This window comes from Equus caballus, chromosome 10, assembly GCF_041296265.1.
Source record: "Equus caballus isolate H_3958 breed thoroughbred chromosome 10, TB-T2T, whole genome shotgun sequence".
In the NCBI taxonomy this organism is placed as follows: domain Eukaryota; kingdom Metazoa; phylum Chordata; class Mammalia; order Perissodactyla; family Equidae; genus Equus; species Equus caballus.
Genome location: NC_091693.1, coordinates 55,185,546 through 55,204,706, shown reverse-complemented (window position 1 = coordinate 55,204,706; position 19,161 = coordinate 55,185,546). Strand labels below are relative to the sequence as shown.

The window sequence follows — 19,161 nt, the reverse complement described above, 5'->3', positions numbered from 1 at the left end:
GAAATATCTAACAATGAAATTTATATAATATTATAAACCAATGTTACTGCAATAAAAAACAAACAAAATAAATAAAAAATAAAAGGAAGTTTCCCTTATATTCTTCAAATAATGAGTCAGAATTTGTTATAAATGTACCAGCATACCTTCAAGCCAAGTTACATTTTTTTTCAATGCCATCCTTACCTGTTATGTTTTTACTTGCTTATGGAAATCTGGCACAACAAAGACTGTCATCACCAAAGCTATGACTAATATTTTTAGTATTTTGAAACCACGTCAGATTCAGGAACTTCTCCCAGTTGATAATAATGACTTATTTACCAGCGCACTTTTTGAGACTGTAATATAACTTCGCAGTTCAGATGGAATTCAGTAGAAAACCAAACTATTTAAAGGAAAAAATTATATTTTTGTTTTTTAGCATAAATCTTTCTTCACTGCTAAGAATGCATCAGGATGATCATGCTGTAAAAAATGGCAACTCTTGATTTGATATCTGTTTTTTGCTTTGTTTTGTTTTCTAGTGAGTACACTGATGCAAAAATTTGATAAATTAAAACCCCTCATAGTTTTATTTTTATTTTTTCTTACAATTTTCTTTGCTTACTTTTAATAATCTGTTAGTACATCCAATATCTACTGGATGTGGTAATCAAATGCTCTAATGGCATTAGAACAACATTTTCTCTTATGTAGTACTGGGGCATTAAAGCAGTTTTGCTTAGCATTAAAATGATGCTAGTATTATAAAAATAAATGGATTCTCAAAAAAAGAAATATATTTCATGGAGAACAATATTGATCTTGTGAATCTTAGCAGATTGCAGCCAAAAAGATGAGTGAAGCCGTTTAAATTTTTTTAAATCAAATGTCTTCAAGATTTTTCCTCTTTGACATTCATGCCTCCTTATGACTATGAACACAAAGATAAAATATGAAATATGTTTGCGAAACTATCTCCTGATCAAATTCTTACTGATTCTGTGAATCTCATTGTTTTTCTCACCAAAATAATATGGTCTATCAATTCCAGATTCAGTAAAGTATTTTGAAATCTTGACCAAAGCTAGTGTAGAAACGTTAGATATTTTCCTTCCAGAAGAAGGGAGAAATTGTCCTTCATTTAGTTACTTAAATTTATGTGAACATTTTAAAAGTCATATTTTTTTTGTTATGCAGTTTTTCTTAAAGGATTTGACATTCTCTATGTAGTAAAGCTTGATTTGGTCAGTCCAAAGAGTCTGGACATTGTATTCTGGAGCACTCCTAGAACAGAACTATAGTAATCAAAGACAGGCTTACCATCAAAGTTAGCTTCAGTCCTGTCCAGTGAATAAGAAAAGGAAAACAAATACGTGTATGCTAAATATGTCTGGGAACTATTAATGAACCCTTGAGCTGCAAAGAAACTCAGGGAGGAATATGATGGAAATCTCAACCCTTTAGAACTAAATGACATTGATGGTACTACATATCAAATTTTGTGAAAGGTACTTACAACAGTACTTAGAAGTAAATTTACAGATTTGCACAATTTTGGGGAAACTAATTAACAAATTGGTTAACTCAACAAGCTGGACAAAGAATAATGGTCCAAAGCTAAAGAAATAAGAAGTTAAAAATAAAAGTAGTGATGGAAATCATTAAAATTGAGAGCAAAAATTTGAGACGATCAATAACATCACATGTAACCATGGGAGGTGATGGATGTTAACTAAACTTATTATGGTAATCTTTCTGCAATATTACATACACCAAATCATGATGTTGTACACCTTAAACTAATATAATGTTATATGTCAGTTATAACTCAATAAAACTGGAAAAAAATACTAAGATAAACTTCAGGCAAGGATAATCAAGAAAAAGAGAAATTCAAATTAAATGCCAAAAAGAGTAAACAATTATTGATTTAATATAGAAAAAAACTAGAAATGATTATATTGAGTAATTTTATGCTAATAAATTTGAAAATCTGATTAAATGAATAGTTGTATTTCTGCACAAATAGAAAAATGCCAATTTTAATCAGAAATTCTGATTAAAGAAATAGCAGTTAAAGAAATGGAATTCATAAATGATAACAACTAAAAACAAACACTAGACCTAGATGATATTGCGGGAGTGATATTAACAATTCAATGAATAAGGAACGCTATCACCTTAAAAATAAAATCATTGTAGAGAACAGAAAAATAAGCAAAGAAGCTTAACTCATTATGTGAGCCAATTTTTATCTTGTTACCAAAAGAAATATGGAAAGTTAAAAAAAGTCTATTTCATTTATGAAGACAGATGCAAAAATACAAAAATTTATCAATAAAGAGTATTGAATATATATCATGATTTAATTCAAGCGTAAATTTACGGCAGTTTAGTTATGTCTGATCCTGCTTTATAAACTTAACTAGTTGGACAATCTCTCAATTTTTTCTAGACTTTGAGATCTACAGACTCAGAAAACTTACTGGAAGGATCTCCTTTCTAATGGAGTAATATTGATCTTTAAGATACCTCATTTGATTGAGCACTCCAGTGTTTTGTTCTGTTTATCTATGAGGCCGGTGATTAATGGTTTTTAGAAATGCTCTCATTGAAAGCTTCCTCAAATCTTTTTTGAATTGAAATGCAATGGCAAAAACCATCTAAATAAATGATATCAATTCAATACAACCAGGTTACAACTTTAATAGCCCACATTTAAGAAATGCTCACTCTCAGCTGGGCCTTGTGCTAGCATTTTGCACACATCATTTCCCACAATCCTCCTAGAGCCCCTATCAAGGGGGCCTTTTATCACATCTTCACAGATAAGAAAATTGAAAGCCAGAGACATAGTTAACTAGCTTGACCATTGAGTTATGTTCTTTCTTGACTTCTACAATCTTCTTTGAACAAATAATACAAACATTGATAATCCATTGAGGTGCATTTGGCACCTCAAGTTTTATTGTCTTGATTTCCTGGTCTCCATTCTTTATAATTGAGGACTATTTACCCATGAGTTAAATTTACATAAATTTCCTTTAATCAGAACAATACCAGACACTTATACGGTGCTTGTTAGTGCCAAACATTGATCTGAGCATTTATATTAACGTATGTAGATATGTAAGCACTATTTACCCATGAGTTAAATTTACATAAATTTCCTTTAATCAGAACAATACCAGACACTTATACGGTGCTTGTTAGTGCCAAACATTGATCTGAGCATTTATATTAACGTATGTAGATATGTAAGCACACGTATTACTTCACTATATTCCCATTTTATTGATGAAGAAAATGAGGCCCAATATAGTTAAGAAACTTGCCCAAGGTCACACAGTTAGAAGTGGCAGAGTATACTTTCAGACCCAGGCTATCGGGCTCCAGAGTCTGGGCACTTGATGACTACCTTTTGTGTTCACAGATTCCCCAGTCTGCAGCCAGGAGAATGCAATCATCTTGATGATACCAGAATATAAGCTCCATGAGGGGCTTTGTTTCATTACTGCTGAATTCTGATCACCAGAATACAGTAGGTGCTTAATAAATGCTGTATATGTTGCATGAATGAATGAGGGGGTTGCTGAGTCCCAAATATATGCAAGGTAAAATGCTTGGTAACTTGATAAACAAAAATGAGCTGTGTGTGAATGAATGAATGTTTACTTAGTTGCTTTCTCTGTGCATTTAACATATATCCCTCTACAGCATAACTACCATTTAAATTGACATACAGGTATTCCTACCACTAGATGAGCAAAATCTCCCAGTTTTGCCTGTCTTTGTTGCATCTCAAAGTTGGCATCTATTTAGTACATTTTAGTCCCGTGACTCCTTTTTTGGCCAAATAAGAAAGAATTGGTCACTAGGCAGATACAATGTTCCTTCCACTGTGTGCCTGTCAGTTTTCCTGCTTCCTGGACATTTTGTATTCCTTGAACTTCTCATTAACTCTTTGCACATCCTCTCCCCTCAACTTTTCAGTGCTGTAGGAGTCAATTACTAACCAACAGGGGCAGTTACTCAGTGACCCCTGCTTTGTACAGAAGCTGTCAGAAAAGTCTGCCTCTTGGAGCCAAATTGACATCCCCTTGACAGGAACCTTTTCACATCCTCCTCATAACTAAAATTCAGCTGGGTATCCAACATGTCTTGAACTGTTAATCGATAGAATTTATTTTTAAAGCACTTGCAGCAGTGTTACTATAGCTTTCACCAGAGACAGCAATACATTTATAGCATAAAGTAAATTGTAACAGTAAATAGGATAATTCAAACTTTTCAACTTTTTTAAATAGGTTCAAGTACTATAAAAGAATATAATTTAAAGATTTTAGCATTAATGACAGAATCTTTAGTAAAAACACTACTTGATAAGACTTGGTACACATATGAAGCTGCTTTCCATTCAGAGACTACTTCCAGTCATACTTGAAGACTGCACTGCTGAGTGTTAAAGTGTTAGGGAATGGAAGAGAGCTTGGACTAGAAAAGGTTCCAGTTGTGATTCCCAAACCATGAACATACTTCAAGGTATTAGGGAGAGAAATGTGAAACCAAAAAGAACAGGAGCCTTCTTCAAGGAGTTGTAATTCCACTTTAAGTTTTTTTTTGGTATATGAGTGTTTTGAATACTTATTTTAAGTTGGAGGAAACAGGGGTATACTGTAGAATAGAATTCCACACTTGCTTAAAACTTTAAGATAGAACAGGACAGTTGGACTTGTAACTTGTCCCATGGGACTTTTTCCCTACATTGCAGCCACCACCTACTTCTTCACCCCACCTCTCTGTCTTGCAGTAATAGGCATGAGGGGTTGAAGAGATTGTCTCTTATGCCTTTAGGAGCTCTTGGGTCAACATGTTTGACAATCCCTGTGTGGTACACTTATTCTCTATTTGTTGTGTGGGTACACAATCAAACCATCCCTGATAAGGTCAGACTTTTTATCCTCACTAAAAATGTGTAAAGATCATTGTTGAACAGAATTTTGTTCTGTGAATAGAACTTCAGATCCATTTGGGGATATTTGGATCAACTCCAAAGATGAGAAGCAAATCATTGACCAATTGATAGATGGACTAAAGTTAGAATTAGTTAAAAAAAAAAAGAAAGAAAGAAAGAAAGATTGCACATATAGTCACCTTGTGGCTTCTTCCTTCTTCAATAAAATAAAATTTGAAAAGTGCTTCTGATAGTGCCCAGACCATAGAAAGAACTAGGTAAGTGTCTGCTATTATGTTATTTTTCTCTGTTAAATAGTCAGGAATCAGAGCTCTCATCATAGCTGAAACTCTTTTGGAATGATAGATCTCTTCCGACTTCTATGAAAATTATTACCCTTTCTAACCACACACACACACATTCTCCTCTAAGTTCAAAACATAACTCATTATTAATAATGTACAAATAAAATATATAAGAAAAAATTTCTAATGAATATAAGCAAGGTTTTTCAGTAGTTCATGGAATCAGCCTTTTCACAAAGGGTTACAATATAAGCATATTGTACTTAAAGGATTTTGTGGCAGATATTTATTGGTTTTTACTGCCTGACAATCACTCTCCCTTCTTCTGAGAATAGCACCCAATTTCTTATTGGGATATCACCTCTCGTGGGTGCAATCTTTGGGACTGCAGAGAAATATATCTCCTCCTTTCCTCACCAATGTTCACCAGGGGAGCCAGATCATTCAAACTTTCCTGCTGGGACTTTGGAACGTGAGTGCAAGGGCCAAGAGGGAAAAATGCTGGAGCTGATTAATCGCAGTGGGGTTCCCTGAGAAAACAAGCATGAAGACCGCTGCCCAGGTGCAAGGAGCTAGTCAGGATCCCGTTTCCCTGGGCTTGGTTCTTCAGGTATTCCTTCAGCTCCAAGAACTACCCATAAAATCTCAATAATTTCCTTTTTGTTTACATTAGTTTTAATTGTCTTTATGCTTGAACAAACAAATCAAAACAAAAAACAAAACAAATTCTAACCAAGAAAAAAACTCAACTGATTTTCTCCCCTCCTCCTTTTTTTCTTACTGGAGGATATGAAGTATATAATTTGAATCTTTCAAAATAAGTCCGTAATTATCTGGATTAAAAAAATATACATATAAATTCTCGAAAGAGCAAACAAATCTTTTCATTTTATGTTAAGCCATAGACTCCACCCAGAATTTAGGTATTTGGTGGTAGGTGGTGTCTAACTGAACTATCAGTAATCTGCTCAAGCAGGCTCAAAGAACAATTTGTTCCCCATCTAATAATTATGGTGTTTAGTGTCATTATATTACTCTAGGATTCTAGAAAAGTCTTCTGAATACTACAGTCAATGTTCATAATTTAAATTGCCCAGTTTTATTTAACTTAGGGGGGTTGTTTGTTTTTGTTATTGTTTTGTTTTGCTTTTATTTGTCTCTACAATTTTTATGCGAAGAACCTTTACAAGAATAAAAATATAAGCCTTATATTTTCTATACTCTATATCAAATTATATTCTGCGTCAAAGTACATAAAACGTTATATATTCATCACTTCACTTTCAAAGATTCCCTTGACACTTCACATTCTACTGAACCTTTCTCATGGGCCTTCCTTCTCTGAGTTCCCACATTTCTCCCATTAGATCCTGAGCCAAACGCCTCCTGCCTTTGGGAAAGATGCCATTTACTTTTTGGCAAGAAAATACTGGTTGATGTCTGGAATGCTATCAAATTTGTGTTTGCGAACCTTTCTCAAAGACCTTTGGAACTTGAGCGGACGGGCCAAGAGGGAAAAATGTACGATCTCTGGTATTTCCAGGGTTAAGCCTCTGTTTTCCTTCCTCCAAATACTGCAGAAGCTGCCACCAAAATATGCCAGTTTGGGTCACCAGTACTCTTCCTGACTATCCCTCAGAACACACTCTGGCACATACCAGAATTCTGACTTATTTCTGCAGTGGTTTAATCTTTAGGAATATTACCTCTAAAATGTTCAACAATGTCTCTTTTTTTTCCGCTTTCATTTTTGTCCCAGACTATGGTTTCCTTTGGTGTGCAAGCTGCCAATTGCCACTTTTCCTGCATCACAAACTTCTTTATCTTGCATAGTCTCTACATTCACTCTCTTTGAAATTTTCTTTTCAATTCAGGGATTAACTCTCTTTAGTTTGATCTTTTAGCTGCTCTCTTCTCTCTCTACTCATAATCACTAGTTCTTAATCGCTGACTTTATTCACTTTAGAAGCTCTATTTACCGGCTTCAGCTGCAGCTCAAACAATCAGATCTGACATTGAGCCCAAGCGTAACTTGGCCCGTGTGCCTCCTGTTCATGGGGAACACCACAGACAGGGCCAGGGGCTGCTTTTGTGGCATTTTCCCAGAACATGCTTTCCGGATTTCCTTGAGGCCAACAGTCTTTCATAATTTGGCTGTCAGAACCAGCCCTTTCTATGATTCTTGTCAGATTTTTACCCCAAAGCAGCCAGCCAATAAAGGTCAAGGGAGCCTTTTTAAAAAAAAACTCTCATTTTGGGCTGATATATTACTATGCATTCTTGACTCTGAAGATGTGACTTTCGTCCTTCCAGATGACAAAGTAGAGCAATAACTCAGTGGACTCTCCTTGGCATCTCCCTCTCCTTCAAATCCACACCCAACCCAGCATCAAATCCTGCCAATATTGCCTCCTAAATATTTCTTAGATTAGTTGACTTTTCTCCATTTCTCTAGGTCAGATGTCTAGCATCTGTTGTAGACTGCTGACATTGCTTTTGAAGTGGTCCACCTGGCACTCACTTTTGATCCTTCTAATATATGCTCAATGCAGTAGACCAGTGGTTCTCAAAGTATGAGAACTGGTTTCACACCAGTAGCAGTAGCATCAGCATCAGCATCACCTGGGATCTCATTGGAAATGCAAAATACTTCCACCCAAACCCAGACATATGGAATTAGAAATTCTGGGGTGAGGCCCAGAAATCCATTTTAAAAAAGTCTTCAAGGAGCTGGCCCGATGGCATAGTGGTTAGGTTCTCATGCCCTGCTTAGGCAGCCAGGGTTCGGGGGTTCAGATCCTGGGTGCAGACCTACATACCGGTCATCAAGCCATGCTGTGCTGCATACAAGCGTCCTGCATACAGAATAGAGGAAGATTGGCACAGATATTAGCTCAGGGCCAATCTTCCTCACCAAAAACAAAAGAGTTCTCCAAATAATTCTGATGTACATGAAAGTTCAAGAATCCCGGCAGTAGAGTGATCTTTTCAAACCACAGATCAGACAATGAATTCCAATCGCTTTTAAGATAAAGTAAAAAAGTCCTCATGTGGCTTAAACAGCCCTGCCTGATGGGAACCCTGCCTCTGTCTGCAGCCTCAGTGCATGACCAGCTCCCTTTTGCATTCCCTGTACTGCTGTGCTTGGCCCTCTTGCATGGGGTCGCTGCACCAGCTCTTCCCTCTCCCTGGAATGGTTTCTCCTCTCGTTGTTGATTTGCTCCTTTTCACTTTGTAGCTCTCAGCTCCACTGGCAGTTGCCTATGGAAGGATGCTTGATAACCTCCCAACACCCCTCCCTGCCACCATCACTAAATCAAAGGCCCCAAGTACATGTCTCATACATAGCACCATCTGTCATTTTTTGCACAGCACTTACCGCAGTAGCAAGTTTGCCTATATTAGTGTGAGTATTTGATTAATGTTGTTGCCTCTGTTAAACTGTAACTACACTCATATGTAGACATTGGGTGATTTTCCTCAGTAGTTAATCCCTGGTGCCTAGCCACTCTTGGCAGATCCTTGCTCTCAACAGATGTTTTTTGAGTGACCAAATAGCTAGCAATTATTGGACATTTGCAATGTTTGAGGCTAAGACTTTTATATAGACTTTATCATTTAATCTTTCGGAAAATATATTTCTTTTCATTGAACAAATACGTATGTATCACTTTCTATGTGCCAAGCATGGTTCTAAGAATTTAACGAATATTAATTCCTTCAAATGTCATAAGACCAGATGAATACATGCAGTTTTATCCACTTTTACAGATGAGGAAACTGATGCACATCTGTTTGTCTCATGTCACACACCAAATGGTCAATCAAGATGTGGACACTAGTGGCTTGACTCCAAAACATATTGCTTTAAAATACATGTTTGTTGTTGTTGTTATTTGTTTTTTCGGGTTTTTTTTGAGGAAGATTAGCCCTGAGTTAACATCTGCTCCCAATCCTCCTCTTTTTGCTGAGGAAGACTGGCCCTGAGCTGACATCCATGCCCATCTTCCTCCACTGGTATATGTGGGACCCCTACTACAGCATGGCTTGCCAAGTGGTACCGTGTCCGCACCTGGATCCGAATCGGCGAACCCCGGGCTGCCAAAACGGAACTTGCACACTTAACAACTGCACCACTGGGCCGGCCCTGCTTTAAAATACATGTTGAGAATTAATTTCCAGCTTACAATTGCAAAGAATTCTATGAATTATGGGAATTAAAATTTATTTTATGACGTAACTTACTCTGGAGCCATTGTTCATTAGAATAAACTAGATTCACCAAATACTTCTCCATTCTCATTCTAGAAACTTGGAACAGTTGGTCTAGAATACTAGAAGTTTTAGATAATTCTCCTCCTGTCCCCAAGAGAGTGTAGATGAGTGAATCAGAGCAGGAGAGGAGTCTAGCTTTGTTTTATTGTTGGGGTATTTATAAAGCAATTCAAGGAAAACCAAGGATTATTGACACATTTCCACCTGCAAATTCAAGGCCTTTCTGATAGTTGTATTCCTGCTAGTGACATTCTCTTTCAGGTGAATTCCTCATGTGCTGCTTTGTAGAGCCATTTTTAAAAATTAACTAACTTCATTTTGGCCAGAGCAATTTGGCAAGAAAAAGAAATAAAATGGATCCAAATTGGAAAAGAAGAAGTAAAATTCTCGGTGTCTGCAGACGACATGATTCTACATATAGAATACCCTAAAGAATCCACCAGAAAACTATTAGAAATAATCAACAACTACAGCAAAGTTGCAGGGTACAAAATCAACTTAGAAAAACCACTTGCTTCTCTATATACTAATAATGAACCAGCATAAAGAGAAGTCAAGAATACAATCCCATTTATAATCACAACCAAAAGAGTAAAATATCTAGGAATAAACATAACCAAGGAGGTGAAAGACCTATACAGTGAAAACTATAAGACATTATTGAAAGAAACTCAAGAAGACATAAAGAAATGGAAAGATATTCCATGCTCATGGATTGGAAGAATAAATATATTTAAAATGTCCATATTGTCTAAAGCAATCTACAGATTCAATGCAATCCCAATCAGAATTCCAATGACGTTCTTGATGGAAATAGAGTAAAGAATTCTAAAATTTATATGGAACAAGAAAAGACCCTGAATAGCCAAAGGAATCCTGAGAAAAAAGAACAAAGCTGGAGGCATCACAATCCCTGACTTCAAAATATACTATAAAGCTATAGTAATCAAAACAGCATGGTACTGGTACAAGAACAGACATACAGATCAATGGAACAGAACTGAAAGCTCAGAAATTAAACCACACGTCTATGGACAGCTAATCTTCAACTGAGGAGTCAAGAACATACAATGGAGAAAGGAAAGTCTCTTCAATAAATGGTAGTGGGAAAACTGGACAGCCAAATGCAAAAGAATGAAAATAGCCCATTATCTTAAACCATACACTAAAATTAACTCAAAATGGATCAAAGACTTGAATGGAAGACCTGAAACTATAAAACTCCTAGAAGAAAATATAGACAGTGCGTTCTTTGGCATTGGTATTTGCAACAATTTTTCGAATACCATGTATACTTCAGCAAGGGAAACAAAAGGAAAAAATAAACAAATGGGACGACATCAGACTAAAAAGCTTCTGCAAGGCAAAGGAAACCAGGAACAAAATGAAAAGACAACCCACCAACGGGAGAAAATATTTGTAAATCATAAATCCAACAAGGGGTTAATTTCCAAAATATATAAAGAACTTATACAGCTTAACAACAAAACAACAAACAATCTGACCAAAAAATGGGCAGAGAATAGACATTTTTTCCATAGATATGCAAATGGCCAACAGGCACATGAAAAGATGTTCAACATAACTATCAGAGAAATGCAAATCGAAACTACAATGAGCTATCACCTTACATCTGTCAGAATGGCTATAATTAAAAAGACAAAAAAAATAACAAATGTTGGAGAGGATGTAGAGAAAAGGGAACCATTGTGCACTGCTTGTGGGAGTGGAAACTGGTGCAGCCACTATGGAAAATGGTATGGAGATTTCTCAAAAAATTAAAAATAGAAATGCCATATGATCCAAATATCCCACTACTGGGTATTTATCTAAAGAATATGAAATAAATAATACAAAGAGATTTATGCACTCCTCTGTTCACTGCAGCATTATTCACAATAACCATGATGTGGAAGCAACCCAAGTTGCCCATTGACTGATGAATGGATAAAGAAGATGTGGTGTATATACACAATGGAATACTACTCAACCATAAAAATAGACAAGATCGTCACATTTGCAACAACACGGATGGACCTTGAGAGCATTATGTTAAGTGAAATGAGCCAGACAAAGACAAACACCGTATGATTTCATTTATATGTGGAAGATAAATAAACATATGGACAAAGAGAACAGATTAGCGGCTTCCAGAGGGGAAGGGGTTGAGGGGTGGGCAAAAGGGGTAAAGGGCACGTATGTATGGTGACGGATAAAAACGAGACTATTGGTGGTGAGCACAATGCAGTTAGACTGTAGAATACAGAATACAGAAAGTGATAGATAATAAAGTACAATTGAAATTACACAATGTTATAAACCTATATGACCTCAATAAACTGGTTAAAAAAATTGACTAACATAAAAGAGCCAATTTGCTTAAAAACAATAAAGGTAGAGAAAAGAAATCATCTAAATAAAAATTTCAGTTACAGCCCAGAGTTTGTCCACATAATGTTGTCTGTTAAAATTTTTAGAGGATTTACAAATATTTCCTTTAGCCATTATTTAAAACAGAATAAAGAATTTTTTCTCTGTAAATTTTTATATTTCAAATTTCCTTGATCCTACCAGGCTAGTACATAAGGTCATATGCTTTTATGACCATATTATGATAATTTGATCTCCATTGGTTTCACTGCCGGGAACTTCTCTTCTTCAAAGTGTTTCTCAGTTGTTTCTGTAAAAGACCACAGGAGTTTTACATGGACCCCAAACTGTCTAGCAGGAGCAGTCCCCAACTACCCTGTTTGTCTTTCTTCATCATTTGGCTCCCTCGATTCTGAGAATCCAGTTGATGCAGCCTCACTTCTGCTCCTACCCATTGAATGTGTGGGCTTAGAATCCCAAATCCAGCTGTCCCCTGACCTCTAACCCTCTGGGCGCCAGAGTTTTGGGGTTCACACTGCAGCTAGAAAACTGGCTCTCTGAATCAAACTTTGTCACTGGCTCCAGGAGCTTTGAATGTGCTGAGCCACTCACAACATCTCTCCCAGAATATTCCCCTTAATTTCTGGTCCTCTCTCTGTAGAGGCTTTAGTCCAGTGCACAGGGCAAGGGAGTAAATCCACGGGAAACAAACTGTTCTATCTTCCCTAGCCCTTTCCTACACCCTTTCCCCAACAAAAAATTATGGCTCTTTCAGTTACAAAACAAAAATGAAAAAAGCAAAACACCATCATGCATATCAAAGGATGTCAACAGACACTAAGAAGAAAGCTGCAGGAATAAAAGAGAGAATATCTACCCAAAGAGGTAAACACTGTATTACATAGGCCATTGCCATGACAACAGTTTCTAGATGAGACCAAACTGCAGGCTGATCATCTTTTGAACTCATGTGAAACCAATTAGCACCAGCTTTGCTGGGATTAAATAAAAACACATCATTGTAGTTAATGAGGAGCTTCTGAAATTTCACATTAAATCTCTAATAAGAGAATAGGCCAGTAAGAACTAAAATAGAAGGGATGAGCCACAAAGAAGTCAACAGCCTGAGAGACAATGTGATAAAAGTGACACTAAAGAGTGTAGGAAAGAAGCAAGTTTAATTAACTTATAACTGAGTAATCTGAAAATGAACTGATTGATTAACATACTTAACAGAGATGATATTATTAGAAGAAAGGTGGAAAGGGAATTTTAAAGTAAAAAATGGAAGAGTGAGAAACCCTTAATCTTAGAGATGCAAATACTCCAGCCCTTGGAGGAGAGGACTTCTGCTGTATCATGGTAATTCAATTGCCCCTGCTGGCTTCTTTTCTGGTAGTCTGAATAAAACATCCTTAAGGGTCATCTAACTTTATTATTCTGATTTCACTCCTAATAAATAATCTTTTGAATATTCAGTTTACCAAGTAGTCAAATATTCAGAAGAAAAGTGCCACATTTGGTGAACATAATAGAGAAAATGGAGGCCATCAAAGAGAATACATCAAAAGAGAATACTCTTGTTTCCCTCCCTTCCACCACAGTGGAAGAGACAATTGTCCTCCCATCTGAGGCTCATAACTTCTCATAATTCTGGAATCAAAATGAGTAAAGTGACCTCATTCCATTATTATCCCTGATTTTTCCTACTTCAACTTTTATGTCTCCAATTGTTATTTTCTATTAGACTTTAAATTTAATCACAGTTCTCTTCTATTAAAGAAACTCTACCCTCTCAAACACAGCTCCTGTTTTCTCTATCTCTGAAAATAGCCACATCATGCATATAACCACCTAAGCCTCCAATTGGAAATCATTATTTATTCCTTCCACTCCCTTAACCTGACTAGTCAATCCCTACATTTAACCAACTGAAATGCTGTAGTATTTATTAAATCTTACTCCCTTTCTCCATCTTATTGTCACTTCACTGTTTACGCCTGCATCACTTATTTCCTGGATTATTGTAACGAACCACTAACTTATCACTGATATTGGTCTTGCTTTCCTTCAATTTGTGATAAACCTTGTGACTTTTTTTTTTTTCTTACATTTTCTCTCTTTCGAAAAAGACTTATTGTAAAGGTAACGTTAGGGAGGAAGGAATTAAAGCAGCTAGGCTGTGATCCCTCCGGATTATCAGGGAAATGCTCCTGGGGAGTGGGAGGGAGCAAGGCAGGTGACCTGGACTAATGTCCTGTAAACATATAATTTGACCTCCAGGCCAACAGACTAATAATATTTGCTGAAAGGGAGAATTCTTATCTATGAAATATTTTGAGGAAGATATCCTTGGTTTAGGATTGCATATTGTAAACAAACGTAAACTTGGATGGATTTATGAGTCATGGATCCCTGGGGAATGTCACATAAGCTATATAACTCTCAAGTATAAAATACACATGTTTTATAACTTAAATGATCCTCACTGTGTGAGGTGACATTGGGAACTTCTATTATTGTGGACCAGAGATGCAAAAAGGAGAGCCTATGGTGGCTAGTAGGATGTTTCAGATCGCTCCTTGACTCTTGATTGATTGCATCCTTACACTATTGACAAACCTTGATACTGAACACAATCTTTCATTGAACTGAGTGTTGTTTGACAATCTGATCCTTTGTATTAGCTTACTGTTTACTGCATACAATTTTGAAAATAACAAATATAATAAATCAAACTGTATAATGCAACTCTCAGAAATAACAATATTTTGTGTCTTTCTTTCTAGTCTTTATTATACAGATTTGCTTAGTTATCTTAACTCTTTACCTATCTAGTTTCAATTACCAACAGCTTATGCTATTTTTTTAAACAATAGTGAGAACAGATAATTAGAATTTTTTTCTCCTACTTTTCTTTTACTTTAAGTTGTGAGCATTTGCTCATGTCACCAAGAAAAAAACTTGATTTTTAATGGAAAGATAATCTTTCACTGTATGAATACTGTAATTTATTCCCCATTCACCAACTGTTGGTCATAAAGGTTATTTTTACTTTTTCCTAATATAAATACGTAGTACTACAATATGCAATTTACACAATGAATTTATAACTACAATTCTGATTATCTCCTTAGGATTGATTTGGAGAAAGGGGAAAATTAGATGAAAGAGCATGAACAATTTCAAGGCTATGCACTCTTAGTAAAGATATGAGAACTCAGATCTTTCCTTAAAAAGGAAAGAACTCTTCTCAAGAGAATGTAGACACACTGAGTATTATCTTTTAAAGTATATGTGCTTTTTTTGCATTTGATAAGAAATGTATAATTTGTTAAGTTTTAATTTATTTTTCTGGTAACTAGTGAAGTAAGCTTATGTTTATTGGCTATTTGTATTTATTTATAAATCGATTGCCCATTTGTCTAATTTCCAAATTTCTTTTACTGTTTAACTTGCTGAACTGAAGAAACTTTTTATCGCTTATACTTATTCACAATAATATTCTTCGATTTTATATTTGTTTCAAAGTTTTTGGTATATTGTCCTTTGATTTTGTTTTAACACTTTTTGTATGCAAAAGTTATTAAGTTTCATATAGTTAAATATATCTTTTTCCTCTTTTGCTTCAAATCAATAAACTATTCTAGGTTTTAATTGTAATTGGTTTTACATTACATTTTCTAACTCTTTGGAATTATTTTTATACTTTATATATGGTAAGGAACAACTTAATATATTTTTCAAATACTTAGCCCATTTCTCCCAAAAATATTTGTTGTATAATCTTTCCTTTGCACACTGTTTTATGATGCTTTATTTATCAAGCACTTTCAGGTATATGAATGAGTTTTCTTCAAGACTGTCTCTTTCATTCCATTGATCTATCTGTTGATTACAGCATCATAGCATGTTTTAAATTGTATGTATTAATTTCCCCCTGATAATTATTTTCTTCAATTTTATATAACCTGTTTATTCTTCCAGATGACACTGGAATTATTTTTGTCAAATTTCTTTCTTTTTTAAAAACGTTTTTATTGAGGTAACATTGGTCTACAATATTATATATAAATTTCATGTATACATTATTATATTTTGATTTCTCTGTAGACTACATCATGCTCATCACCCAAAATCCAATTAACAAACATCACCAGACACATGTGCTCTTTATCTCTTTCACCCTCCCCCCTCTTCCCTTCTTGTTGGTTAACCACCAATCTACTCTTTATGTCTATGTGTTTGCTGCTGTTGTTGTTTACCTTCCACATAGGAGTGGAATTCTATAGTATTTGGCTTCCTCCACCTGACTTACTTCACTTAGCAAAATGCCCTCAAGGTCAATGCATGTTGTCACAAATGGGAAGATTTTATCTTTTTTTATGGCTGAGTAGTATTCCATTGTGTACATATATCACATCTTCTTTATCCGTTCATCTGTTGATAGATATTTAGGTTGTTTCCAAGTCTTGGCTGTTGTAAACAATTCTGCAATGAACATAGGGATGCAAACATCTTTTTGAATTATTGTTTTTGTATTTTTGGGATAAATAGTAGAAGTGGTATAGCTGGATCATATGGTAGTTCTAATCTTAATTTTTTGAGGAAATTCGATACTGTTTTCCATACTGGCTGCACCAGTTTACATTTCCAACAGCAGTGGTTGAGGGTTCCCTTTTTGCCACATCCTCTCCAACATTTCCTATTTCTTGTCTTTTTAATAATAGCCATTCTGACAGTCATGAGGCGATATCTCATTGTACTTTTGATTTGCATTTCTCTGATAATTAGGGATGTTGAACATCTTTTCATGTGCCTGTTGGCCATCTGTATATCTTTGTTGGAAAAATGTCTGTTCAGATCCTTTGCCCATTTTTCAATTGGGTTGTTTGTCTTTTCTTGTTGAGTTGTGTGAGTTCTTTATATATTTTGGATATAAACTCCTTACCAGATGTATGATTTGCAAATATCTTCTCCCAAATATTAAGTTGTCTTTTCATTTTGTTGATGTTTTTCTTTGCTGTGCAGAAGTTTTTTTAGTTTGATGTAGTCCCATTTGTTTATTTTTCGCTTGTTTGTTTCCCTTGCCTGGGGAGACATGACATTCAAAAAGATACTGCTAAGATTGATGTCAATGAGCGCACTGCCTGTGTTTTCTTCTAGGAGGTTTATGGTTTCAGGTCTTACATCCAAGATCTATTTATTTACATTTTGTGTACAGTATAATTGTCTACTTTCATTCTTTCAGATGTGGCTGTCCAGTTTTCTCAGCACCGTTTATTGAAGGGACTTTCTTTTCTCTGCTGTATGTTTTTGGCTCCTTGGTCAAAAATTAGCTGTCCATAGACATGTGGGTTTATTTTGTGGTTCTCAATTCTGTTCCACTAATCTGTGTGTCTGTTTTTGTGCCAGTACTATACTGTTTTGACTACTATAGTTTTATAGTATGTTTTGAAGTCAGGGAGAGTGATACCTCCAGCTTTGTTCTTTTTTCTCAGGCCCCTATTCAGGGTCTTCTGTTGTTTCATATAAATGTTAGGATTCTTGGTTCTATTTCCATGAAAAAAGTCATTGAGACTTGGATAGTGATAGCACTGAATCTGCAGATTGTTTTAAGAAGTATGGACATTTTAACTATGTTAATTCCTTAATCCATGAGCACAGAATATCTTTCCATTTCTTTGTATCTTCATTGACTTTTTCAACAATGTTTATAGTTTTAACTGTACAGGTCTTTCACCTCCTTGATTAAATTTATTCCTAGATTTATTCTTTTTGTTGCAATTGTAAATGGGATCATATTCTTGATTTTTCTGTTATTTTGTTGTTACTATATAGAAATGTAACTGATTTTTGTAAGTTGATTTTGTACCCTGCAACTTTACTGTATTTGTTTATTATTTCTAATAGTGTTTTGGTGGATTCTTTAGGGTTATCTATATAGAAAATCATATAATCTGCAAATAGTGACAGTTTTACTTCTTCCTTTCCAATTTAGATCCCTTTTATTTCTGTTACCTAAGAGTGGTGAAATTGGTCATCCTTGTCTTGTTCCTGTTCTTAAAGGGATAGTGTTTAGTTCTTCACTGTTGAGTATGTGTTGGCTGTGGGTTTGTCATATATGGGCTTTATTATGTTGAGGTACTTTCTTTCCATACCTATTTTATTCAGAGTTTTTATCATAAACGGATGCTGTATCTTGATGAAAGCTTTCTCTGCATCTATTGAGATGATCATGTGATTTTTATTCCTCATTTTGTTAATGTGGTGAATCATGTTGATTGATTTGTGTTTGTTAAATCATCCTTGCATTCTTGGAATAAATCTCATTTAATCATGGTGTATGATCTTTTTACTTCATTATTGTATTTGATTTGCTAACATTTTATTTGAGGAGATTTACATCCATGTTTATCAGTGATATTGGCCTGTAATTTTCTTTTTTGTTGTTGTTCTTGTCTGATTTTGGTATCATGATAATGTGGGCCTCATAGAATAAGTTAGGAAGCATCCCCTCCTCTTCAAATTTTTGGGAGAGTTTGAGAAGGATACATATTCAATCTTTGAATTTTGGGGAGAATTCTCCAGGGAAGCCATCTGGTCCTGAACTTTAGTTTTTTGGGAGGTTTTTGATTGCTGTTTCAATCTTCTTACTAGTGATTGGTCTATTCAGATTATCTATTTCTTCTTGATTCAGTTTTGGAAGGTTGTATAATTCTCAGAATTTATCCATGTCTTCTAGCTTATCTAATTTTTTGGTGTATATGTTTTTGTAGTATTCTCTTGTAATCCTTTCTATTTCTCTAGTGTCCATTCTAATTTCTTTTGTTTCTGGTTTCATTTATTTGAGACTTTTTTCTTGGTGAGGCTAACTAAAGGTTTGTCAGTTTTGTTTATCTTCCAGCTCTTAGTTTCATTGATCTTTTCTATTGTGCACTTAGTTTCTGTTTTATTTATTTCTGCTCTGATTTTTATTATTTCTTTCCTTGTACTGATTTTGGGCTTCATTTGTTCTTCTTTTTCTAGTTTCTTAAGGTGTAATGTTAATTATTTATTTGAGATTTTTTCTTGTTTCTTGAGGTAGGGGGGTGCTCTTATAAATTTTCCTCTTAGTACTGTTTATGCTGTATCCCATAAATTTTGGCATGTCATATTTTCATTTTTATTTTTCTCCAGATATTTTATTTCTCCCTTGACTTCTTCATTGACCCAATAGTTGTTCAGTAGCATGTTGTTTAGTCTCCACGTATTTGTGACTTTTCCTGTTTT

At 35.1% G+C, this 19,161-nt stretch overlaps 1 protein-coding gene across 6 annotated transcripts in view; it reads right to left on the bottom strand.

Annotated features, from left to right (window-relative positions):
* Positions 1-19,161, bottom strand: part of FUT9 (fucosyltransferase 9) — a 210,804-nt gene that overhangs the window by 24,270 nt on the left and 167,373 nt on the right. The gene's annotated exons all lie outside the window — the stretch shown is intronic.